This window comes from Amblyraja radiata, chromosome 14 (genome assembly GCF_010909765.2).
Source record: "Amblyraja radiata isolate CabotCenter1 chromosome 14, sAmbRad1.1.pri, whole genome shotgun sequence".
Taxonomy (NCBI): Eukaryota; Metazoa; Chordata; class Chondrichthyes; order Rajiformes; family Rajidae; genus Amblyraja; species Amblyraja radiata.
Window position 1 is genome coordinate 47,044,871 of NC_045969.1, and position 26,802 is coordinate 47,071,672.

At 45.1% G+C, this 26,802-nt stretch overlaps 1 protein-coding gene across 4 annotated transcripts in view; it reads left to right on the forward strand.

The window, feature by feature from the left end:
- The window catches only part of grik1 (glutamate ionotropic receptor kainate type subunit 1), a 291,625-nt gene that overhangs the window by 132,263 nt on the left and 132,560 nt on the right, over nucleotides 1-26,802 (forward strand). The gene's annotated exons all lie outside the window — the stretch shown is intronic.

The following is a 26,802-nucleotide window of genomic DNA, read 5'->3' on the forward strand; positions in this document are numbered from 1 at the left end:
GCAAATGCTGGAAAATCGAAGGTAGACAAAAATGCTGTAGAAACTCAGCGGATGAGGCGGCATCTATGGACCGATGAAAATAGGCGACGTTTCGGGTCGAACCCCTTCTTCAGACTCGGATAGATGTACATTTAACTGCTGGCTTCTCTGTTACAGATGTACAGAATTTTAAGGACAGTCAGGAATTTGTTTCTTCTTACTAGCTAGTCTAGAGTCAAGGGCATAGTGTCAAAATAAAGGGTTGCTCATTTAGGACAAGGACGAGATATTTTTTGTTATGTGCATGGTAGTAGAAAATAGTAAGATTAAACGAGAACTTACCAGTTTGAAGTTTGATCTGTATTTTATGAGGAGTTACGATGAGGGATTAGGTGAAGAGCCCGCTCAGCACGCATGCGCGGCATACTTCAAAGCAGCGGTGTGGAATCACAGATAGACACAGTTATTGAAGTAAACATAGTAAAGACAAGGAGACATCAGTTTATCAGTTTGACCCATATTATTGAGGGTGGGAGCGGAGGGCACGTAATCCCTCATCGTAACTCCTCATAAAATACAGATCAAACTTCAAACTGGTAAGTTCTCGTTTAATCTTACTATTTTACTTCGGAGTCACGTGAGTGACCACGTGAAGACTTCAAAGCTCTGTGATTTCAAACCGTGTAACAGGTATTACTTCACGCACTACCGAAGTCCTTGAGGGAGGAAGTGTGTTATCGTAATCAACCAATGAATCTGTTTGTAGAAAAACACAATGGTATTTTTTAACAATAACAACAAAGAAATTAAATTGCTCCCCTGGGCTTAAATTAAAGATTTGCAGTCTGTAAAATCTTTTCTGCAAATAAAACAGGTTTTGCCAACGGCTAATTATAAAATTTCTGAACGGTCTTTCCCCCGACCATCCTGCTGTAGCCAGGATGTGGTCTATAGGAACGTCCATTCTTTTAGCCGCCGACGTGGATGCTGCCCTGGTGGAATGAAATTTGTACATGTTAGTGTTTATCCCAGCAGCTTTTAGCACCTGCTTGAGCCATCTCGAAATGGTTTGTCTCGTCACCCGACCATAAGGTTTTTTATGACTGACCCACAAGGGTTTTCATCTCCCTCGAATATTTTGGTTGTGTCTGTGTAGGATAGTAGGTGGGTCATGGCACATAACCGTGGTTCTGGCGGGTAAGCCCGGAATTCCACGACTGGATTAGGTGTTCCTGGTCTGCTCTGTTTGATCAGTCCCTGGATAACGACAGAGATCTGGTCTGGAACTGTGAGCATGCTGTCCAGTCGCAATAGGTGTAGTGACTGGACCCTCTGTGCAGATACAAGTGCCATCAACATGAGTGTTTTGAGCATAGATTGTTCCAGGTTGAGGGATCTGGCTGGTGGCCATCCCCTGAGGTATGTCAGGACCACACTGACATCCCATATATGGGTGTACCTTGGTCTAGGGGGTTAGAGTTGTAAATACCCTTCATTAGTTTGACCACCAGCGGGTGGGACCCCATGGCCTGTTGTCCTGGAGCTGGTTTTAAATAGACAGGCAGGGCACTTCTAGCTGTGTTGATGGCTCTGTAGCTGAGTCCTTCATCGTGGTGAAGGCTCGCCAGGAATTCCAGTACGTTGGTAACTGTAGCTGGTTGAGTAGGTGGTCCCTGTATCCAAGCAGTACTTCTCCCATTTTTTGATGCTGGACAAGTGCTGTTTTTAGTGGATGTTCGGAGGGATGCTGACATGGTGTCGACGGTTTGTTCTGATAATCCCAGTCCCAGAAGTGGTTTGTGCAGAATCTGCAACCCAGGAGTTTGATTTGTTCATGGCACGGGTGGCTTGTGCCCGACACTGGGTGTTAATAACTCTGGGTCACTGGGGAATACCATCGGAGTTTCAACAACCATGTCATGGAGTATTGGGAACCATGGCTGCGTAGGCCAGTCGGGTACTATCAAAATACCTGAAGCAGAGTCCATTTGTATTGTGCGTAGTCCCCAACTGATGAGGCAGAAGGGAGGAAATGCATAGAAGAAGAATTTCCCCAATCCAGCGCGAACGCATCTACCGCTGCTGCCTCAGGGTCTGGTTCCCAAGCGACATACATAGGTACCTGGTGACATAGCCTTGATGCAAATAAATCGATATCTGGCGTGCCATATTGCTTGATAACATTTGCAAATTTTTGGGGGTTTAACATCCATTCGATGTTGTCATTAAATTTACGTGACCTGGTGTCTGCCACTGTATTTAGCTTACCTGGCAGGTAAGTTGCTGATAGCCAAATATGTCTTTCGACACACCATTGCCAAATTGTGTTGACCAACTTGTCGCATGATACCGATTTTATGCCGCCTATATGGTTAATGTAGGCCACCACCGTAGTATTATCTATTTGTAACCGTACATGCAAGTGATGCATATTTGTGCATATGCTTTTAAACCATAAAAGTCACCCAACATCTCTAGATAATTAATGCCCAGCGTAAGTGGTAACGATGACTCTGGGTTAGTCCATCTACTACTTGTGCTGGATATAGAGTTAGTTGCTCCCCAGCCATGAGCACTGGCATCTGTTGGGATAACTAACGTAGGGTTAGTGATGATAATAGCTGAAACTATGCCAAACGTTTTTTGCCCACCACTGTAGTTCTGATATTGCTTCAGTGGGTAACTTTATGACATGATCATAATGACCTGTGTGTCGTTTTGGTGCCTGTACCTTTGCTCTTTGTAAGTTTTGACAGTGCAAAGGTCTGAATCATTAAATTGTTGCATGATTGTGCCAATTCAACTGTTTTGTCTCTTGGCAATGTTACAGTCACGTAGACTGAATTAATTGTGAAGCCCAAGTAGTCCATGATTGTGGATGGCTTCAACTTAGATTTATCTGGATGTAAGACAATCCCAGGGTTCCGAATAACTGTTTGGTAGCTGATACAGCTAACATAGTCAATTCCATGGTCTTGCCTATTATTTAAGATATCATCAAGATATGCCATGACAATATGTTTTTGTCTTCTGAATATTGCCAGAGCTGGTTTTAGTATCTTGGTGAATAATCTTGGGCTGATGTGAATCCATTGGGTAACGCTTTAAACTGCCATAGCTGCCCCATCCAGGTAAATTTCAGGTATCTGCGAAGATCCTTGTGAATGGTACTAAATAGTAAACATCTTTAAGATCAATGCTTGCCATAATGTATCCTTTGGAAATTAGTTGTTTGGCAGTAACAACCGTTTCCCTTTGAAATGTATATACTTAACAAACATATTTAGTGAAGTTAAGTCAATGATGATGCGTCATCCACCATCATTTTTGGGTTTAGTGACGAATATTTGATACGAATTCCAAGGGTTCATGTTTTCCCATGATACCCTTTGTAATTAGTCTCACCAGTTCAGCTTGTCCCTCTCGTTTCTCTAACGGAGAGGGAAAATACCCTCTGGGGTGAATGTTGAACTGGTGGCAATTTTTCTAGTATGAATTGTATTTTATATCCACTAATGCCATTGAGTATATACTGATCACTCGTGATAGACTCCCATGCTTCTTAAAACAGGTGTAATCTCCCCCCTGTTAGTATTAAGCCCCTATATTCTATATGCTGGTAGGAACCAGACCCACCTACCTCCATGGTTATGGGTATTGTTCTGTTTCCTGCCAGTCCAACGAGTCTTGCACGTTGTGAGGAGCCTGAGGATCCGCTGCAGTTTCCTAAGGCCTTATTGACCACCTCTCCTGTAGGGGCCTGTTGGAGAGGTGGTTAATGCTGGCCGCTGGTTTGGCCTTTAACGGTCTCCTGCACGTGGGGTTGCCACGTAGCGGTTCACCACACCTAGCAGCTCTTCCTGTTCCTGCACCCCTTGCATACTCCCGAGATCTTCAGCCATCGTCCCCTCTTCTTGACCAGCCCAGTCTGGTCACCAAAGCTACCCTCGGGTAAGGAGGAAGCAATGGACAGTGCAGAAGGCACTGTGGAGGGAGTGCCTGAACTCCCCCTGCGAGAGAGCCCCTCACGAAGCGCGTCTCGCTGGAGCTCCTGCTCCAGGAGCCGCTCCATGCGGCTCAGGCGGCTGTCTCTCCCCCGGGCGGGTGGAGAGACGTCCCCGTCCGACAAGTCGGAAGCCACCGGCCGGACGCCTCTTCCGTGGCTTTACTTCCAGCCCGCTGCTCAGGCGCTAGCGGGCTGGGCTCGGCGCGGTGTCGGGGAATAGCGGAGCGCCCGGTAAGCGGTCCTACCGCCTTGTTGCTGCCCCCCCCAGATGGAATGCTCCTCCGTGGAGTCGAGCGGGGAACAGGTCTTTTCAGGCGGCTGTCTTTCCCCCCGTGCGGGTGGAGAGACGTCCCCGTCCGACAAGTCGGAAGCCACCGGCCGGACGCCTCTTACGTGGCTTTACTTCCTGCGCGGTGTCGGGGAATAGCGGAGCGCCGGGTAAGCGTTCCTACCGCCTTGTTGCTGCCCCCCCCCCAGATGGAACGCTCCTCCGTGGAGTCGAGCGGGGGACAGGTTTGTTCTAGAGCCTTTCTTCTCTGCCTGAAAGCAGAAGGCACCCTGTGAAAGAAAACCCGACCTCAGAGCTTACCTGACGGTCCGTTCTTTCACCCCATAGCGGGAGCGCCTGACTCCCGATGCGCCGCTGTTGCACTACTGAACGTAATGCCGCGCATGCGTGCTGAGCGGGCTCTTCACGTAGTCACTCACATGACTCCGAAGTAAAATTGTAATTCTTTACCTCTGAGGGCTGAGAACGTCCAGTGGCAGAGAACAGAAATGTCCAAGATTGTTAAGATTCATAAGATAAGTCTGAAGAAGGGTTTCGGCCCGAAACGTTGCCTATTTCCTTCGATCCATAGATGCTGCTGCACCCGCTGAGTTTCTCCAGCATTTTTGCGTACCTTTGATAGGATTGATTTGGATATGAAAACGGGGATTGTCTAATGGATTGAGAAAGATAAACAGAATTAACTGCAAAGGTTCGAGAGTCTGCGGAATATTTCTGTTTTCATTTCTTTTTGTAGTAATTAGTTTTTGTTCTCTCTTATCAAATTGATCCCTTTACACTTATGTGTTAAATTGCACCTGCCATACGTCTGCCCATTTAATCAGTCCTCATTGGTGTTTATTGTATTCTTCTCACTCTCTGCTGCACTTTCATCATCTGGAAACATAAATTATGCAATGTATATCACTGTAAGTTCATTAACATTTCAGGAATAATTGTGGTTCTAATGCAGACTCCTAGGGGACTACCGTTGTATGCATCTCTGCATTCTGAAAAACATTATCTCCACCAACTGATTTAGAAAAGTTTCAATTTAATTAATGGACCTTAATTTTATGAATTAAACTATAATATAGGACTGTATCAATGCCACATGAAAGTCCACTTACACAACATGAACATTCTCTGTTACTTAATCAAAAATTAAATTAGTTGGTTGTCATTTATAAACCATTATTATTTTCAAGGGCTGACTGATATATTGATATATGGACGACAGATGGCACAATGGGCTAAGTGTTCGGCTGGCAACCGGAAGGTAGCTGGTTCGAATCCCGCTTGGAGTGCATACTGTCGTTGTGTCCTTGGGCAAGGCACTTCACCCACCTTTGCCTGTGTGTGTCCTTGGGCAAGACACTTCACCCACCTTTGCCTGTGTGTGTGAATGTAATTATGTGAAGCACTTTGGGGTCAATGCAAATTGACTAAAAATGTGCTATATAAATAAAGAAATTTATATAAATAAAGAAATTTAATTCATAGAATCTTGTTCCTAAAAGTTCTTCCTTGATGTCCAAAGGGTACGTGGGCTATGGTTGCCAGATTTCTCCCATTTTTTTTATAAAGGAAAGGCAACATTTTATATTGTTAAATCCGCTAGCAATGCATTCATCCACAAGAAGGATTGAGAAAAACATGGCCACTTCCTGCATTATTTCCATCTTTGCTTCCAACAACATTCTGTACATTTTAATCAACAAGACGTTGTACAAGACGTTGGTGAGACCGCATTTAGAATATTGTGTTCAGTTCTGGGCACCATGTTATAGGAAAGATGTTGTCAAGCTGGAAAGAGTACAGAGAAGATTTACGAGGATGCTGCCAGGATTGGAGGGTCTGAGCTATACGCAGATATTAAGTAGGCGGGGTCTCTATCCCCTGGAGGGCAGGAGGATGAGGGGTGATCTTATAGAGGTGTATAAAATCATGAGAGGAATAGATCGGGCAGATGCACAGAGTCTCTTGCCCAGAGTAGATGAATCGAGGACCAGAGGACATAGGTTTAAGGTGAAGAGAAAAAAGATTTAATAAGAATCTGAGGGGTAACTATTTCACACAAAGGGTGGTGGGTGTATGGAACAAGCTGCCAGATGAGGTAGTTGAGGCAGGGACTATCCCAATGTTTAAGGAGCAGTTGGACAGGTACATGGATAGGACAGGTTTGGAGGGATATGGACCAAACACGGGCAGGTGGGACTAGTGTAGCTGTATCACTATGACTATAACTCTAACAAGGAGATCAAGAGAGGAGATTAATAGTTTTTTTGATGAATTCAGCTGTCATGGGATAGTAATGCTGGGCTTGGATATATCTGGATATGTTTTTCTTTTTGAATGGTACATAATTATCACGCGTACCTAGATACAGCGAAATTCTTTGTTTTGCATACAATTCAGTAAAATTGGACTGTACATTAGCACATTCATAAATAAATACAAATGTGAAACGTTGTTGTGTAAGGACAGTAGACTTCACCGAAGAAGTTCACAGAGTCGCCACATTTCCAGCGCCATATTGTGCCTTTTCAAGCTTCAGGGTTTTACAATAGTTTTATCTTGGCCTTAAAGGCCTGTTGTCCAGTCGATGGCACTGTGTGTTGCCGGGGCCAGCCCAGTCTAGTGATGCTGTCGATGTCTTCCAGTACTACTGTGCTGCTCTGTGCCGCTGCAGGCCGCGACCGATCGGCCTCTGTGGGGTCTCCAGCAATTCCTGATCCACACAATCACCCATGTGCTAGTGGACCTCCACTGGCCTGTGAACGCACCATAATGAAGAGAAGACAGAGGTGATTTTGTTTGGCCCCAATGGCTGCCGTGAACCTCCCTTTGTTGACTTGGGTCCACTGGCATTGTCTGTAAAGCCAACCGTCTTGAACCTGGGTTTTAGGATGGACGGTGATTTTAAACTAGATAAATAAATAGGCGCGGTGGTTAAGTCCAGCTTCTTTCACCTAAGGAAGCTGGCAAAGGTGAAGCCCATTCTCGAGCGGGAGCATTTTGAAACAGTAATCCATGCCTTTATTACATCTAGGCTGGATTACTGTAACGCACTCTTCGCACTTCATTGGCTCGTCTCCAGCTTGTTCAAAATGCTGCCGCTCGCCTTTTGACCGGAACTCGAAAGAGGGAGCACATTACACCAATTTTGGCCTCCCTTCACTGACTCCCAGTGCACTTTCGAGTTCATTTCAAAATTCTTTTATTTGTTTTTAAATCGTTGAATGGGCTCGCCCCGCCTTACCTCTCTGAGCTGCTCCACCTATATGCTCCTGCCCGGTGCCTCAGGTCAGCTGATCAGCTGCTCCTTGAGGTACCAAGGTCTAAGCGGAAGCTCAGAGGGGATAGAGCCTTTTCTGTTGCTGCTCCGGCACTCTGGAACACCTTGCCGCTGCACATCAGACAGGCCCCCTCACTGTCCATCTTCAAATCCTCCCTAAAAACACATTTTTATTCTTTGGCTTTCGACACTGGCTGAGGCATTGCTCCTGTTTTTAGTGCTTTTAATGTCTTTTAATTTTTAGTGTGTTTTTTATAGTCCTTCGTTTTACGGTTTTTAATGGTTTTTAATTGTTTGTAATAGCTTTTTGTTCATGAGTTCTCATGTACAGCACTTTGTGGCAACTGCAGTTGTTTAAAGTGCTTTATAAATAAAGTTATTATTATTATTATTATTCCCCTCATCTCGCACAGTCACAGCTACGCTTCCATGTATCAGAGCACCTCCCGCAACCGACCTTGGAACATCAGAGCACCTTTGAGGGTGTGGGAGGTGAGCCAACAGCCCGCTCACTGGCACCGAAAATCTTTTCTGTTTGCCACTGATGCCATCTTGAAAAAAAAATTAAAACCGCCATGTTTTAGAAATATACGTGAAAAATGCTTTCATTTGGAATTACTACATAGGACAATCGTTCAAGTAATATTTTTTCTTAGTTCATGAAGTATTGTAAGTCGATGAATACCCTAGCTTGCAGAGGAAGAAAATTGATATGCAAATTTTGATATTATATTAATCTGCTGTTGAGGAGTGTGAGAAGAAATTTGTTGCGATGGTTTTTAATAAATTATATTAACAACAAAATAACTGAAAAACATGAGAAACTGCAATCGTTCATGTATCACTCTGTACATCATATTTTCTGCTGCCATAATTTAGTGATCCATTTCATCTCTAACTGGAAGTGATGGTTCGATAATATTAACATTTCTGTTAGGTTGAGCAAACTATTAAGCACAAAGTATTGAATCAAGGCAGTATTCAGTAGAACGAACATCATCATCAATAGCTTGCATCTGTTCAGTGCTTTCAATCTGTGTTTGATCTGTGTGCTGAGAAATATGATTCTAACATTAATAGTAAGATTAAATGAGAACTTACCAGTTTGAAGTTTGATCTTTATTTTATGAGGAGTAACGTTGAGGTAATACGTGAAGAACCCCACCAGGACGCATGCGTGTCATTCTTCAAAGCAGCGGTGTGAAATCACAGATGACTGTAATGACTAAACATAGTAAGATTAGAGAAGAGATACCAGTTCAAGATATGATCAAGGGTGGGAGCGGAGGGCACGTATTCCCTCAACGTTACTCCTCATAAAATAAAGATCAAACTTCAAACTGGTAAGTTCTCGTTTAATCTTACTAATTTACTTCGGAGTCACGTGAGTGACTACGTGAAGATTTTAAAGCTCTGTGATTTCATGCCGTGGAACGAGTCCATGCATCACATCTGCCTTGATTTTGGGGAGAATAGAGTTAACATCATTAGACATCAATACGATATTGAAACCCAACGGTAAAAATATTAACACCAATTATTGCCCCTATTTATGGGGTAAATTATATACAGAACTTAAAGTTGTTTCTGCAAATGTTCCAGGTTCAATGACTGGTTTGTTATAAAGTCGTTGGAAAGTTTCTTCCATTGACCATCCTGCTGTCTTGAGGATTTGGTCCATTGGTACGTCCAACTTCATAGCTGCCAATGTAGCTGCAGCCCTGGTGGAGTGAGATTTAAAACGCTAGTGTCCACTCCAGCCTTATTTAGGACTTGTTTTAGCCATCTAGAGATGGTCTGGACTGTCACTGTTTTGAGTGGCTGTTAGTAACTGATTAAAGTGACATTTCTTCCCTCTGATGATCTTAGTATACTTCATGTATGATAGTAAGTGTGTTATAATACAGAGACGACCATCTGTAGGGTAGGCCCTGAATTCTGTTTTTTAGGCCTGCTGACCCCTGTCTGTTCTGTATGACTATTACATTGATGTGAAAATTAAATTCCAGATGAATTAATCATGTATTCTAACCTTATTTTCTGTAGTGACTGAACCCTTTGTGCCGTGACCAGGGCCATCAGCATGACTGTTTTTCATAGTCAGTTCCCGTAGGGACAGAGCTGTAGCTGGAGACCAGTTTCTTAACATGGTCAGTACAATGCTCACATCCCAAATTTGGGAGTGCCTGGTTCTTGGGGATTAATTTTAAAATGCCCCTCATGAGTTTGGTTACCAGGGTGTGTCCCAACAGAATGCCGCTCTGTACCTACAACAGGTATGTTGCCAGAGCACTTCTGGCGCAGTTGATGGCACTTTGACTGAGCCTCTCATTGTAATGGAGGCTTGCCAGGAATTCCAGATCAGACGGGATGTTCATAGATCTGTGGGTGATGATTATTGTTGTGACAGTACTTCCCATTTCTTGATGATACCAAGTACTGATGTTTAGGTGGACTGTCTGTGACCCGCTGAAATAATTCCGCATTCGGTCCGTCAGTCCCAGGTGTAGAAGAGATGCTTTCAACTCTAAAAATAAATAGGTTTATATATAATAGTGACATGGGTAACTCCCCTTGTTGTGGGAAGAACCAGTAAGTTAGGTCTATGATGGATGGTGATGTATGATTCTAACCCATGTTGATATCACCAGGACCCATGGTTGAGTAGGGCAATCAGGTATTATCAAAATACGAGACGTGAAGTCTATAGTTTCTTCCTAAATACCCGACTGATGAGGCAAAGGGAGGGATGCATAAATGATCCCCCAAGCAGCGAAGATACATCTGAACCTCTGCCCCAGGTTCTGGCTCCCAAGAACATAATTTGATAACTGGTAAGAGCATGGATGTGAATAGGTCGTTATCTGGTGTTCCATACCGGCTGTTCCAGCAATGCATATTTTATCCAACATCCATACAGTGTTTCTAGACTTACCGTGACCTGATGTCTGCCACTAAATTCAGTTTCCCTGGTAAGTTGGTAGCTGATATCCAAATATCTATCTGGATACGCTATTCCCAAATAGTGTTGGCCAGATAGTCACATGATGTCGATATGTTTCTACCGATATGGTTGACATATGCTACCCTGGTGGTGTAGTCAATTTGTAGTCTAACATACTGGTGATATAACCCAGAACAATATGACTTAAAGCCATGGCATGCACTCACTTCCCCAGGTATTTATGCCCAACGTTAGTAATGATGCCTCCTGTGCATTCCATCTCCCCCACAGCTGGAGATGGAATTAGTAGCAGCCCAATCTAAGGCCCATCAGTAAATGGTTCCATAGACGGGTAACTGTTAATGTTTGATTTGGAACAATGCCTAATGTTATGTTTCCACCATTTTTGTACCATAGTGGCCTCTGTTGGTTGCTTCATTGGTCTGTCAGACTGACCCCCCCATAAATTTATGAGGGACGCATGTTTGCGCTCAGTAATTTGATTATGTAAAGGTCCGATTTATGTGGCTGGCACACAGCCCCTAATGCCAATTATTCTACTACCAGTCTGATGGATGGTTTAGTTCCCTGCAAGCCTCCATTAAGGCTGTACCCTTTCTTACGGCAAAGTACTGCCATGTGAACTGTGTTAACGATGAACCACAGATGATCTGTTGTGTTAAATACATCTGTGGGCACCTCCAATGAGTACTATATAGCAAGCATATATTAATATGATGCTTGCCATGTAGTACCCTTGGATCAATACCTTAGTTGCAACAAAGGTTCCCATCTAGTAATGAATATAAAGTACGAAAGTATTCAAATTAGTCAAATCTATGATGATGTGGCAACCACCATCTATATTATGATAAGGATTTTTTGGACACGAATTCCTGTGATTCGTGTTGGATGTCCTCCATCACTCCTATTTTATTTGGGCACTATAGTTCAGTATGCGCTTAGTTTGTTTCTTTTCCTGTAAGCATGAACATTCAGTTCGGTACATGCTGAACAGGAGGATAATGTAATGAATAATTCTAAGGTATACTCCCTAAACTTCTGAAATTTAAGTGTCGGTAGTAATAATTCTATGCATCCAGATAGATCTGTTATCTCCCACCAACCTCGTAAGGAGCCAAACCCACCTTCCTCCATGGTACTATTAGTAGGTTTGTTACTATTTCGGCATCCTCCGTGGTCGTTGAGGTGCCGGTGTCTGTGATGAGGGTTAGCGCATTTCCCAGGAAGTAGTTTTTAAGACGTTCCTTAATGTGCCCCAGAGTTTCCCTCTATGTGAAGTTCTTTACCTGTTAAGATAAGATGCCTCCAAATTTTAATATTGGAGGTTGGGAGGTTCCAGGTTTGCATATAAGGCCAGTGCATCCTGGTGATCTAGTGTCATGTCTCTGTTTATAGTGCGACCGATCCCGTCCCGCTGTTAGGACTTAGAACTTTCTTTCGTTTCAATTCCCTGCCCTACCATGTTTTCAATTACACTGGTTGATACTGGGAACATTCAGGTTTTGCAGTTCCCTGATGGTAAGTGTCTTCCAATAGGTTTTCTGCACCCTATGTGTACTAGGGGTATGTTCTGCTCTCCTGTTCAAGTGCAGCCCAAAATTGACCCCCTATACTCCCCTCTGATGAGGGAGAACACTGTGCAGCCCTACAAGAGGTACTGCTGTAGGACTTACTAGCTGCCCCTCTGTGACTAGTCTCCATCTCATGGAGCCTGCCACTTACCTGCTCCAACAGCCGCTCCAGCTGGCCCCGATGCTCTCGGGCACCCAACCGGCTCCAATGCACATGGTCACTGGCCATCGCGGCTGCTCCTGAAGCCGCTACTCCTGAGGCCGCTACTGCTCCAGTTCCTGCAGCCACTCCATCCGGCTCCAATGCTCACGGGCACTGGCCGTCACTGCTGCTCCTGAAGCCGCTCCTGCTCCAGCTCCTGCAGCCAGCCCAGGATTGACCCTTGGTGTTCCCCTCTGATGAGTGAGAAACTTTGTGCGGCCCTACACGAGGTACTGCTGTGGGGCTTACTACCTGCCCACTGTGGCTAGCCTCCATCTCCTGCCACTTTGGGGTATTCCCTCCAGCAGCCGTTCCAACTGGCTCTTATGCTCTCGGGCATAGGCCACTCCCGGCTGCTGTTGATCCATCCTGCAGCCGCTCCAACCGGCTCCCGTGCTCTCGGGCACTGGTCGCTCGCGGCTGCTTTGTTTCTCCTGCAGCCGCTCCAACCGGCTCCCGTGCGCACGGGCACTGGCCGCTCGCGGCTGCTTTGATCCCCGCTCCAACCGGCTCCCGTGCGCACGGGCACTGGCCGCTCGTGGCTATTCAGAGTCGGACTCCTCGGTGCGTGTCATTCTTCTGACACGCATCCGTCCTGGCGGGGTTCTTCACGTAGTCACTCACGTGACTCCGAAGTAAAATTAAGATATTCTATCTCATTGCATCTTGTGAGCTACCTCATGGGGGATAAGGGGGAAATCTTTTAGGACCGAGATGAGAAAAACATTTTTCACACAGAGAGTGGTGAATCTCTGGAATTCTCTGCCACAGAAGGTAGTTGAGGCCAGTTCATTGGCTATATTTAAGAGGGAGTTAGATGTGGCTCTTGTGGCTAAAGGGATCAGGGGGTATGGAGAGAAGTCAGGATACTGAGTTGGATGATCAGCCATGGTCATATTGAATGGCGGTGTAGGCTCGAAGGGCCGAATGGCCTACTCCTGCACCTATTTTCTATGTTTCTATGAATAGATAAAGCAAAAAGAATACCACGATAAGAAGGGAATGAGATTATAAGTGATGTGCATTCTTTTTGTTATAGAGATGGAATATTTATTTTTAAAAGGTTGGGGAGAGGGGATGATGTGGTGGTTAGGAAATAGAGAGACAGAGCAATAATTGAGAGATTGAGTATTAGTGAGATTGAAGTTGGGACATTTAGTAAGAAATTCCAGAGAGCAAGCACTGGGTAACTGAAACATCTACTACTATTGAAGAGCAGCAAGACTCGCCTTGAACAAATCTATGGAGGCTGTGAGTTATGAACCAAAATAGATTCCCTCAGTGGAAGGGACTATTGTATGTCAGATACAAACCTGTAGAATTTTGCAGAGATGTGATCGATACCTTGGAAATCTCCCTGAAGGGAAGGTGACACATTGTTACTTCATTTGCTGAAATTGGTTTCAAAGAAAAAAACTGTGATTTACCAGCTAATTTATGCAAAGCTTGAATGACACCTAGAGTTGGCTTGTCAAATTGTGTTGCATCAATAATTCCGTTTATTTTAACATCTGAATAATCATTTTCCCATAAGAATGTACAGAGCAGGAGAGGACAATGTCTAGGATCGATATGATTAATGGTATTGATTTAGAATTGAGGCAATTGGATGACTGAGAATTTAATCGTGTTCGACATAATTTTGAAAAAGATATAATATTTTCATGTAGTTATTAATGTTTTCATAAAGGACCTCAACTTCATGTGTAACTTATGCCATGACATTATCTGTAACATCCTTTGAATGGTAATGCAGCAAAAAATTCTGCATCTATTCATTGTAGATTTATGGTAGTGCTTTTGGTATTTGGTATCAGGTGAGAATATTGTGTAATGTCGAATGCATGCAAATTATTGTTGCTGTTGTGTAGGAATGCAGGAGCCCCAGACATGAACAAATGACTCCGCTTTCAAGCCATTATCCTGTTGTTTGCAAAGACTGGTTGTATTTTCTTTGCTTGACCGAGATTGATGAATTTTGGGGTTTTTTTCCATCAAATGTGTTTATATTTTTCCAGGCTGGTTGTAGGCTTCGGTTCTGTTTTATTGTTTGATAGCACCTTGGTACGCTGCCCAATGAGCATTTGGGGAATTGTGTATTTCACATGCAAAATCTCCACTTAAAATGCCCACTTTGCATTCTGTTTACCAAGGCAGAATGGGAGAAATTGTTCAATTCTGCAAAACAGTAACCAGGGTAAGCTAAATAAAAGGACTCCATGTGAACTTCCCCTGAGAGTGTTATGGTGATGCATGATATGTTATCTGTATTTTCCCAACTGTGAATCATTTAATTGTGAATCAATTTAGTGTAACATAGATTTGTAAAGTGACCCGACACTCTTTGTAATGATCAGGCGATTGTGTTTGCTTTATCTAGATTCTTCAATAAACAATTTTTCCATTGCCTTTAATGATTTGACAGAGGAAATTTTAATTCTGCTTAGTAGAATGGAAAAGATTGGATATTTTATTGAAATTGTCATTGAATCTTCAGTACAGAAAAGGCCAATGCCAGTCTATTGTGCCTGCATAACAGTGATTCATTGATTACAGCTCGGCATTTAATACAATCATCCCCTCCAAGCTGGGTACCAAACACGCAGAACTGGGTCTCTGCGCATCCATCTGAAATTGGATTCTCGACCTCCTCATTTACAGACCACACTCAGTTTGTATTGGTGGAAATGTGTCAGCCTCGATAACAATCAGCACGGGAGCAATTCAAGGCTGCGTGCTTAGCCCCCTGCTGTACTCACTCTATACTCATGACTGCGTAGCCGGTCATAGTACGAACTCCACAATCAAGTTTGCTGACGATACCCCTGTTGTGGGATGTATCACTGATGGGGACGAGTCAGAGTACAGAAGTGAGATCGACCGACTGGCCAAATGGTGCCAGCACAATAACCTGGCCCTCAACACCAGCAAAACCAAGGAACTGATTGTGGACTTTGGAAAGGGGAGGATGGGGACCCACAGTCCCGTTTATATCAATGGGTTGATGGTGGAAAGGGTCAAGAGCTTCAAATTCCTGGGCGTGCATATCTCTGAAGATCTTTCCTGGTCCGAGAACACTGATGCAATCATAAAGAAAGCACATCAGCGCCTCTACTTCCCGAGAAGATTACGGAGAGTCGGTATATCAAGGTAGACTCTCTCTAACTTCTACAGGTGCACAGTAGAGAGCATGCTGACCGGTTGCATCCTGGCTTGGTTCGGAAACTTGAGCGCCCTGGAGTGGAGAAGACTACAAAAAGTAGTAAACACTGCCCAGTCCATCATCGGCTCTGACCTCCCGTCCATCGAGGGGATCTATCACAGTGGCTGCCTCAAAAAGGCTGGCAGCATCATCAAGGACCCACACCATCCAGGTCATACACTCATCTCCCCACTACCTTCAGGCCTGAAGACTGCAACGACCAGGTTCAGGAATAGCTACTTCCCCACAGCCATCAGGCTATTAAACTCGGCTCGGACAAAACTCTGAACATTAATAGCCCATAATCTGTTTATTTGCACTTTATCAGTTTATTTATTCATGTGTGTATATATTTATACAATGGTATATGGACACACTGATCTGTTCTGTATTCGTGCCTACTATGTTCTGGTGTGCTAAAGCAAAGCAAGAATTTCATTGTCCTATCAGGGACACATGACAATAAAGTCTCTTGAACACTTGAACTCTTGTGATACGAAACAAACCTTTGTAACCTTTTTTTGTTGCATAAGAAACAGGCGTCAAGATAAAGGCTTTGATAAATACATGCACTCAAAGTGAATAGTTTGGGGGAAAAGAGTTACAATTTCTGAAGTGGTATTGATACATAAACATACTGATGATCAGTTATAGGTTCTAGCACAATAAGCATAGGTGACAACACATCCTCTGCACTAATTCTCAACACTGATGTCTTACAAGAATGCATTCTCTACATTTCACTTTACTCTCCAATTCTGCTCTAACTGCATTTACAAGTTTGCAGGTGACACCCTTGTGGTGGGGTGCCTCTTGAACAATGATGAGACTGAGCACAAGAATGAGATAGAGAGCTTAACAACATGGCGTTGAGCCAACAACCTCTCCCTCAATATCAGCAAGACTAAGGAGGGAGACATTGACTCCAGGAAATGACGTTGTGTACATGCCCCAATCAGCATGAAAATGGTCGAGAGCTCTGAGTGCCAAGTCATAAGTATCAACACCTAACACATTGAAATTATACCCAAAAAAGCACAATAACACCTCTACTTCCTCAGGAGAACTTCGGTATGTCTCCAATTACCAACTTACCAACTTCCACAGGTACATTGTAGAAAGCATCCGATTGGGTTGCATCATAGCTTGATTTGGGAATAGCTGCTCAACAGCTCAAGAAATTCTCTCAAGAAATTGCTGAGAGAGTTATGAATGTAGCCCATCCCACCTTACAGACCAGCTACCATCGACTCCATCTACACTGCACACTACCTTGGATAAGCTACCAACATAATTAGGGACCTTCTTCATACTGGTCATTCCTTCTTTGCCAGACTTCCATTGGGCTGAAGACACAAAAGATGTACAGGTTTGTAGATTATCTGGTTTCTGTAACTTGTCCTGAAAGGTTGAGAATGCATTCTTGTAAGTGTGTAGGATAGAACTAGCGTGTGGGTGATTGTTGGTCGGCTTAGACTCGGTGGCCAGAAGGCCACAAGTTTCCACACTGTATCTCTAAACTAAACTAAATCTGAAAGGTTAAAAACACACCACCAGTTTCAGGGTAGACTAAAATGCTGGAGAAACTCAGCGGGTGCGGCAGCATCTATGGAGTGAAGGAAATTGGCAACATTTCAGGCCAAAACCCTTCTTCAGACTGATGTAGGGTGGGAAGGAGGGGGGGGGGGGGGGGGGGGAGAGAAGAAAGGAAGAGGAGGAGCCAGATGGCTGAGGGAGCGCTGAGAAGGGGAGGAGACAGTGAGGGCTACCAGACGTTGGAGAAGTCAATGTTCATGCCGCTGGGGTATAAACTGCCCAAGCGAAATATGAGGTGCTGCTCCTCCAATTTCCGGTGGTCCTCACTGGCCATGGAGGAGGCCCAGGACAGAAAGGTTGGACTCGGAATGGGAGGGGGAGTTGAAGTGCTGAGCCACCGGGAGATCAGGTTGGTACTTGCGAACCGAGCGGAGGTGTTCGGTGAAGCAATCACCAAGCCTACGCTTGGTCTCACCGATGTAGAGCAGCTGACATCTAGAGCAGCGGATGCAATAGATGAGGTTGGAGGAGGTGCAGGTGAACCTTTGTCGCACCTGGAATTACTGTTTGGGTCCTTGAATGGCGTCAAGGGGGGAGGTAAAGCGACAAGTATAGCATTTCCTGTCGTTGCAAGGGAAAGTGCCCGGGGAGGGGGTGGTACGGGTGGGAAGGGATGAATGGACCAGGGAGTTACGGAGGGAGCGGTCTTTGCGGAAAGCAGACAGGGGAGGAGATGGGAAGATGTGGCGAGTGGTGGGGTCACGTTGGAGGTGGCAAAAATGACGGAGGATTATTTGTTGTATGTGACGGCTGGTAGGGCAGAAGGTGAGGACTAGATGGAAGGTGAGGACACTCTGCCCTTGTTACGAGTGGGGGGGGGGGGGTGGGAGAGAGAGCAGTGTTACGGGGTATTGAAGAAACCCTGGTGAGAGCCTCATCTGTGGTAGGGGAGGGGAACCTCCGTTCCCTGAAGAATGAGGACATCTCCGATGCCCTGGTGTGGAACACCTCATCCGGGGAGCAGATGCGGCGTAGACGGAGGAATTGGGAGTAGGGGATGGAGCCTTTACAGGAAGCAGGGTGGGAAGAAGTGTAGTCTAGATACCCATGGGAGTCAGTGGGTTTATAGTACCATGGGAGTCAGTGGGTTCCTGCTGTTATCAGATTACTGAATGGTCTTCTCATAAGCTAGGGTGTCACCACGATTTTCTAACCTACCTTATTGTGAACATTGGACTATTTTTCTGTAACTGTGATGCTACAAATGTAACACTATATTCTGGGCTCAGGTATTTTTCTCTTTGGACTACCTGTCGTGCTTGTGTATGGCTTGATCGGACTCGTGTATAGTATGATTTGATTTGATTGGATGGCATGCAAAGCAAAACTTTGCACTGTATTTCGGTAACATGGCAATAATATATCAATATCTATCATATCTATATTATACTAAAACTCTTCCCTTTGTTCCCAACATTCTAAATTTCCATGTGTATGCAGGGTTGTGTTGGCTTCCCGTTAATCTTATCAATTTGTATCTTCTTCCAAAAGAAGAAGCCACAGCCTTCCCATTTTCACACATGCCACTCACATTTTATCCCTCGACGGGATAAACATATTCCCGTCGCATTCCAACCTATATTTCCGGAGTTTAAGTTTTAATCGTATATTTCAACAAATTAATTGCTTTTCAGTGGGAGCCTCTTGCAGCACTTTCCATTGATGATGTCACAGTGCAATCTCACAGACGTCCAATCACAATAGATCTCATTTACATATGACATCACAATGGGACAGGGGTGGGAGATTGCAACCTTCACGTGTTTCCACGAATGCAATCAACATGGCGTGCACAATCAAATAAGATCAAATAGAACAAGTTGTCCTCCTCCTCCCTCTCTACCCCCCTCCCTATCTACCCCCCTCACTCTCTACCTCCCCCTCTCTCTACCCCTCCCCTCCCTCGCTACCCCCTCTCCCACCTTCTCTTCCCCCTCCCTATCCACCCCATCCCCTCCATCTCTACCCCCTCCCTGTCTACCCCATCTCTCTCTCTCTGCCCCTCCCCCTTTGTCCCCCCCTCCCTCTCTGCCCCCCTCCCTCTCTGCCCCCCCTCCTCTCTACCCCCCCCTCCCTCTCTACCCCCCTTCCCTCTCTAGGGAGAGGTGAGTATTGGGACCTATGGGTGAGTGGGGGAGTATTGCATTTGGGGACCAGCCCACCCCTGTGATGCAGCGCCCCCCTCCCCCCAAGCCCTCAACCTCTACCTCCCTCCCCCTCCCCCTCCCTCTACCCTCCCTCTCTATCCCCCTCACCCTCTCCCTCTCTACCCCCTCCACCTCCCTCTCTATCCCCTCCCTCTCTAACCAAGCCTCGCAATTGGGGGCTATGCGTGAGTGGAAAGGGTGGGGGATGGGGGAAGAGCAAATTAATAATATTAATATAATATCAAGGGGGGGGAGGGTTAGTGTGTGTGTGGTGGGGGGGTGATTAGTGTGTGTGTGTGACACTGCAGGCCGCCCCCCCCCCCCCCCCCCCCGCAACCGCGCATTGAGGGGACGGGACACAACGGGTCCCACTTGGTCTAGTCACAAATAAAATTCAACTGAAATATACTGCTAGACAAGTATGCTTGTATCTGAATGGTAAAAATCTGATGTCTCGCAGTCCTTCTTACAAGATTTAGTTTGTCCTACTTGCACTTTAGAAATGACAAACTCCTGTTGTCCTTCAAACCTGTGTGATACTCTTTTGCAGGACAGACAGGAGCATTGCGTCTGCCTTTCCTTCCCAGTAAAATAAGCAAATTGTTATCTGGCAACATCTGATAAGCAAATGATTACAGACATGTTTCTGTAATCCAATTAACACGCCAATTGCATGACTGACAAGCACATCAGAAGGCTACTTGAAACAAAATAATTAATTGTCATAATGTATTCTATTGATGAACGAAGATGGATGTTGAATTATTAATGCATTAGTCCACAAGTCTGAAGAAGGGTCTTGACCCAAAACGTCACCCATTCCTTCTCTTCAGAGATCCTGCCTGTCCCACTGTCCCACTGAGTTACACCAGCCTTTTGTGTCTAAATGCATGAGAACATTGACAGGACACTGCAATCTGCCCTGGGCAATTACACTATGTCTCATTCACATTCAGTCATCAGCAAAGGTATAGTACTATCATTAAACAACACTCATCAACAACAGATCATTGCTGCTCAAGTGGATACCGACCTCATTTTGTCTTGACATTTAACAGAATGTGATATTAAAGCTCTCCAGCAAAATTGAAGACAATAGGAATAAAGAAGACATTTCTTCACTCCCATTCTCACACTAAGGGAAATGATTGTAGTTATCAGAGATCGAGCCAGTACTGGAATCACTGAAGAAGTACCTCAGGGCTGTGACAAAGGCCAGTCAACTTCAGCTTCTTTGTGAATAACTAACTCTCTATGATGTCAATAGCAGGGATAATTGCCGAAAGCAATGATCAATTTTACCGCAGATCCTCACAAGTGCATGCAGCATGATCTGGCAATATTGAGGCATAGACTGATCATTGGCCTTCTTCATGCCAGGCAATGGCCATCTCCCTTTTCAATCCTGTTACTGGTATCACTTTAATCGACATCCTGATTGACCAGAATCTCTGAGTGGATCAACCACATAGAAACTGTAGAAACAGTTCTATGTCTGAAAGATAGACACAAAAAGCTGGAGTAACTCAATGGGTCAGACAGCATCTCTGGAGGAAAGGAATTCATGATGTTTCGAAACATCACCTATTCCTTTTTTCCAGAGATGCTCTGACCCGCTGAATTACTCCAGGTTTTTGTGTCTATCTTCGGTTTAAACCAGTATCTGCATTTCCTTCCTACACACCATGTCTGAAAGAGTCTGAAGAAGAGGTCCTGACCTGAAATGTCATCTATCCATTTTCTCCAGAGATGTTGCCTCACCCGCTGAGTTACTCCAGCACTTCGTCTCTTTTCAGATAGAAACTGTGGACATGAGCAGATCAGAAGCTGAGTAACACTCAGAGAGCTGTGAATCTGTGGCATTCTCTGCCACAGAAGGCAGTGGAGGCCAATTCACTGGATGTTTTCAAGAGGGAGTTGGATTTAGCTCTTATTGCTAGAGGAATAAAGAGATATGGAGAAAAGAAGGAACGGGGTACTGATTTTAGATTATCAGCAATGATCATATTGAATGGTGGTGCTGGCTCGACAGGCCAAATGGCCTACTCCTGCACCTATTTTTCTATATCCATGGCCAGAGTGAGTCCCATCGCAAATTGGAGGAGCAGCATTCATATTTTGCTTGGGCAGTTTACACCCCAGCGGTATGAACATTGACCTCCAATTTCAGGTAGTCCTTGCTTTCTCCTTCCTTCCCCTCCCCTTCCCAGCTCTCCCACAGCCTACTGTCTCTGCCTCTTCCTTTCCTCTTCCCACCCCCACATCAGTCTGAAGAAGGGTCTCGACCCGAAACGTCACCTATTTCTTCGCTCCATAGATGCTGCCTCACCCGCTGAGTTTCTCCAGCATTTTTGTCTACTTTCTTTATTTCTATGTTTTTCTATGTTTCTATCTTGTGACAACTGACTCGCTATTTAACTCCCCAAAACCTTGTTGCGAAAAAGGCCCAAACTTGCTTGAATGATTGCAGCTTCAGTGTCACCAGGTGCTGGATGCCTGACAAAAGAGGCCTCTTGGTTTGCATCCTTTCCACTTCTTTAAACATTTACTAGACCAGCATCGGTGTCCTGTGGCAGCAGTGCCCACCAGTTGCAAGAGGCACAGCAGCAACCCATTTAATCATCCCCTCAAGCTTCCATAAAACTTGCATCGTCCATCGGCAAGGAAAAACAAGGGCAGGCAGTACAGGTAAACACCATCATGTCCTTGTTCCCCTCTAGATCCCCTCACTGCAGTGAATGTAAAAGCATTCCTTAAGCATTGTATGTTAGTATCCTGAAACTCCATACCTAGCACAGCACCGTGGAAGGATACTTTACGAGGCTGCAACAGTTTAAGAAATCATATCAGTGAGTACCAGCTGGGTGAAGCCACAGCACATGAGTATGCGCATATTAAACAGTGAAAGCAATAAGCTGCAGAGAGTCGAGCATTCCCACAATCAACAGATCAGGTCAAAGAAAATTAGCAATGGGCATTAAATGCTGGCATTCCAAGTGATATTTGCTTCCCATTAATGCATAAGTTTTTTTTAATGGTTTTACTTATTGTTGTTGAAGTGCAGATTTGCAAAATTATATTAAATAAATTATTTATAGCACAAAGTTTAAGGCGACATGCCTCAATGACTACTGCCAGTGGGACTGATATCCATGGGGATGAAGTGCTTTGAGAGGTCGGTTATGATGCATATCAAATTCTGCCTTAGTAAGGACCTGGACTCACTACAATTTACCCGCCTCCACAATAGATCAACTGGGGATGCGATCTCACTGGCTCTTCACACTGGACAGAACTACTTAGACAATAAAATCACACGTGTTAGGCTGTGGTTAATAGACCACAGCACAGCTTTCAACACCATCATCTCCTCTAAACCTATCATCACCTCAGGGAGCTGAGTCTTTGCTCATCTCTATGTACTTTGTTGGTGGACTAAAATCAATATGAGTTGCCAACAACACTTCCTCCTTGATAATCTACAACACAGGAGCACCTCACAACTGTGTGCGCTGTCCCATGCTCTACTCTCTCCACATACCCATGATTTTGTGCCCATACACAGCTCCAAAGCCATCTTTAAATTCGCTAACGATATCACTGTCGTTGGACAAATAATGGCAACATTAAGTCAGAGTACATGAGGGTGATTGAATGGTGAAACAACAATAATCTTGATCTCAATGCGGACAAACCAAGGTGCAGACTTCAGGAAGAGAAAGCCAAGAATCAATGAACCATTGATGGGATGGCAGAGAAAATAGCCAACATCTTCACGTTCCTGGTAGACATAAAATGCAGGAGTAACTCAGTGGGACAGGCAGCATCTCTGGAGAGAAGGAATGGGTGACGTTTCGGGTCGAGACCCTTCTTCAAGTTCCTGGACGGACTTATCTATGAAGATTTGTCCTGGGCCAAACACATTGAGGCAATCTCAAAAAAAAGCTCATCAACACTTTTACTTCCTGAGAGGATTGAGGAGATTCAGTATGTCACTGATATCCATCGAACCGGTGTGGGGTAGAGAATATACTAACTGGTGGATCACAGGCTATTTTGGTTATTCGAATGCCCAGGAGTAAAGGACATTGCAGAAAGTGGTAGACACTGCTCAGTTCACCACTGGTAGTGACCGCGGTTGCACTATCTACTTTGGTTTTGTACTATTATAGCCCAGTTACCTAGTATTACTGATTATTAATTCATTGTATTATTCTTCTTCTTATCAAGTCCACACACAAGATTAGAAGTTGTTCAGCCAGAGCTGGACACACTTCTCGGCATCTGCATACAATGGTGTCTGTCTTGTCGCTTCTTGTGCTTCTTGTGGAAAGATTGGTGGAAACAGGGCCGCGACGTGAACGCTCGTTCCTTGACCCAATTGTATTGTTGATTATTGTATATTTAGTTGTGTTATTGGATCAATGGGTCTCTAAAGATGCAGGAATTGAATATTTATTACATGTCATTTGAACCTCAGTGAGTCTCAAACGAAACTTAGTTTCCACAGCCATACAACCAGAGACAATTCTTACATACAAACAATTCAACTTACACAAACATCCATCACAGTGAATCTCCTCCTCACTGTGATGGAAGGCAAAGTATTTTCTCTCCCCTGCACCATTTTTCTCCCGATGTTGAAGCCCCAGGCGGGCGTTGGTAAGTCCCACGGCCATTTTAGGCCACGCCGGGCGATGTGCGGCCCCGCTCCAGGTCTAAAAGTCACAAAGTTGGAGCCCCCGGTCGGTGTTGTAATGTCCCGCGGCCATTGAAGCCGCGCCGGCGATGTACGGCCCCGCTCCGGGTCGTTCCAACCCTGCGACACGGGCAGGAGAAGTCGCGTTGCGGGAGCTCCGGAAAGCGGCCTCCACCCGGACCCGCGAGCTCCCGATGTCCCAGTCCACCGGACCTACGGCTGCAGCTGGAGCCTCTGAGCTCCGGGGTCGGGCCACAGCCGCGAGGAAGTAATAACTTCATTGTTCTGTTAAACACTCTTGCCACTTTACAATGTATTAGCTTGCTGGACTGTGAAATGAGTCTGGAGTTGAGGGTTAGGAGTATACATGTGTAGGTTGTTTCCATATTATTGCATGGCCTGAAAATTATTCCTGTTTCTTTTTATGGTCAAATTCAAATTGTTTTTCAAATTTGACAAGTTGGCAAACTGTTTAAAATACATCAAATGAAGATCATTGAGGTCAAAGGTCAAAGTTTATGTGACTCAAACCTTTTTTAACATAGGAAATAATTTTCTCTGATTATCACTGTAAACCAATAGGACTGTTGCTTTAGATTTGCTATGGGTATCATATCAGCAGCACTTAATATTTTTCACTTAAATTCGTGATCTGCTAACTGATAAACGTGTTACTTCAGTCAATTTGTGTCACTCAATTAAATATGTGTCCATCAGAGTCTTGTATTAACCAACAGTAAAATTCCAATAAATAGTTGACACAATTATCACAATTGGATCACAATGCTTTTAATATTTAAGGTTTTCATCAATGATTCTAGCATTGATGCAATTTTGAAAGATCTTAAAACGGGTTCATTTTGATCATTTTCAAAACTAAAATTGTGGCTGTTTTTATTATTTTTTTTTAATGAATGCTTCCAAAACAATATGACGCCCTACTTCACGCTATCAGCAGTTCTTCAATTCCAAACATGGTCCAAGAGATATAGATCTATGACTGAATTTGTATTAAATCCGGTCACCACAAAGCACTGCATTTTTGATGAGATTATTCGCCACAGAGATACAATGTTTGTGAAGATTAGAAATAGCTTTAGCAAATGTCAAACTGCTTGATCAAGAGAAATGATGTAGTGTATGAAGTCTGTGCAATTTCATCTTGGGTCATCGGTTAATAACAGAGGCTGGACAATTGAGTCCAACTTGCACTGTTGGTTACTCTACAATGTTAGAAACAGAGAAGGTACTCACAGTGGAACAGAGCTTGAGAAATCAGGAAAGCTACCAGATCCAATTCAGATTTTGCTTACTTCAGCTGCAGTGATTTGTTATAAGTGATGACAGAAAGGGAATAATCAGCAAAGGTTCCTGTCCCGCATTACCACTTAAGGATTATTCTCGGAAAAGAGGTTCCTGTGCAATGCTCCATCCTGGCATTAATCACAGAACTTGCAGAGATACCAATTGGGCTGGTTATTGGTTGAGCGAGAAATACCTTCTCTGAAGCAAGGAATAAACCAAGATGGGGGGGAGGATGGGGCGTGTGGGTATAGAGAGCGGAAAATTGTCTGATCAATAACAATTATTTTGTTCATCTTTGCGAGCCATGGTATAGATGTAGGGTTGTGGGGACGGGAGGGGGTTGTTGGGGCGGGGGGCTTTGTGGGGGCGGGGGGGTGTGTTGGCTGGGGGGCTTGTGGGGGAGAGGCGTGTGTGGGTGGAGTGGGTTGTGTGGTGGGAGAGGGGTGTGTGGGTGGAGGGGGAGGGGGGAGTGAGCTCGGAGAAAAGATGGGGAAGAGCCATGGGGGAGAAGGGGGCCATCACGGGGGAGGAGGGGGAGCAGCCAGCGAGAGGAGGGGAAGCAGCCAGTGAGGTGGACCAGAGGGGTAGCGGCTGGAATTAGCGGTGTGATGGGGACTCACAGCGGGCGCTGGGCGCTGGTCGCTGATCGTTCTCCCTCGCCGGGATCAGAGTCTCCACTTTCCGTTTGGTGACATCGGCGACATCCGGGCTGGGTTGGGTCTCCGACTCTGGTCTGGGCTGTGCTGAGTCTCCGTGTCTGGGCTGGGCTGGGTCTCCGACTCTGACTGACTCTGGGCTGGGCTGGGTCTCTGACTGACTCTGGGCTGGGTCTCTGACTGACTCTGGGCTGGGCTGGGCTGGGTTTCCGACTCTGGGCTGGGCTGGGCAGGGTTTCTGAACGCTGGGCTGAGCTAGGTCGGCTCTCTGACGCTGGGCTGCTTGGGGCTGGGCTGCTTGGGGTTGCTTCGGGTCCCTCTGAAAATTGTGTCCGGTTGGAAACCTCCGGCGGCCATCCTCAGCTCCAGTAAAGACGCAATGGTGCAGGAAGGGGCGGACCGCCCAGGGAGTGACAGGGGAGGAGACAAATCCATGTGGCGCTGACTGGCAGGAGATGAGATCGATCTGCGCACGCGTGGTTTTTAAGGTTTTTTAAACCTCGCTAACTTTTTCGACATTCAACCGATCGGAACAAAACTTGGTACACTCGCAGCACAGGAGAACGGTGAGGGAACTGGTGAAATATCGTAGCACTATCGTGAACCGTTTTTGCGCAAATAGAAATACTGTGCAAACTGGAAGATAACAAGATCAGAGTTTTAGTTATGTATAGATTGATAGATAGATGGCTTATGGCCTACTCTAATTGCTCCACCATTTGGTGGTTGTTCTTTCAGCTGCCTTGGCCCTTGAGATTGTAAATTCCTCCAATCTAAATGTTGCCACCTCTCAGCTTCAGCTTGCTTACATTTTATAACCTCCAACCTTGGCCATTTGTCTTGATCTGTCTGTGTGTGGATAACTGTCGCTTTTGATTATGCAATTGTGTAACAGCTCAAGACCT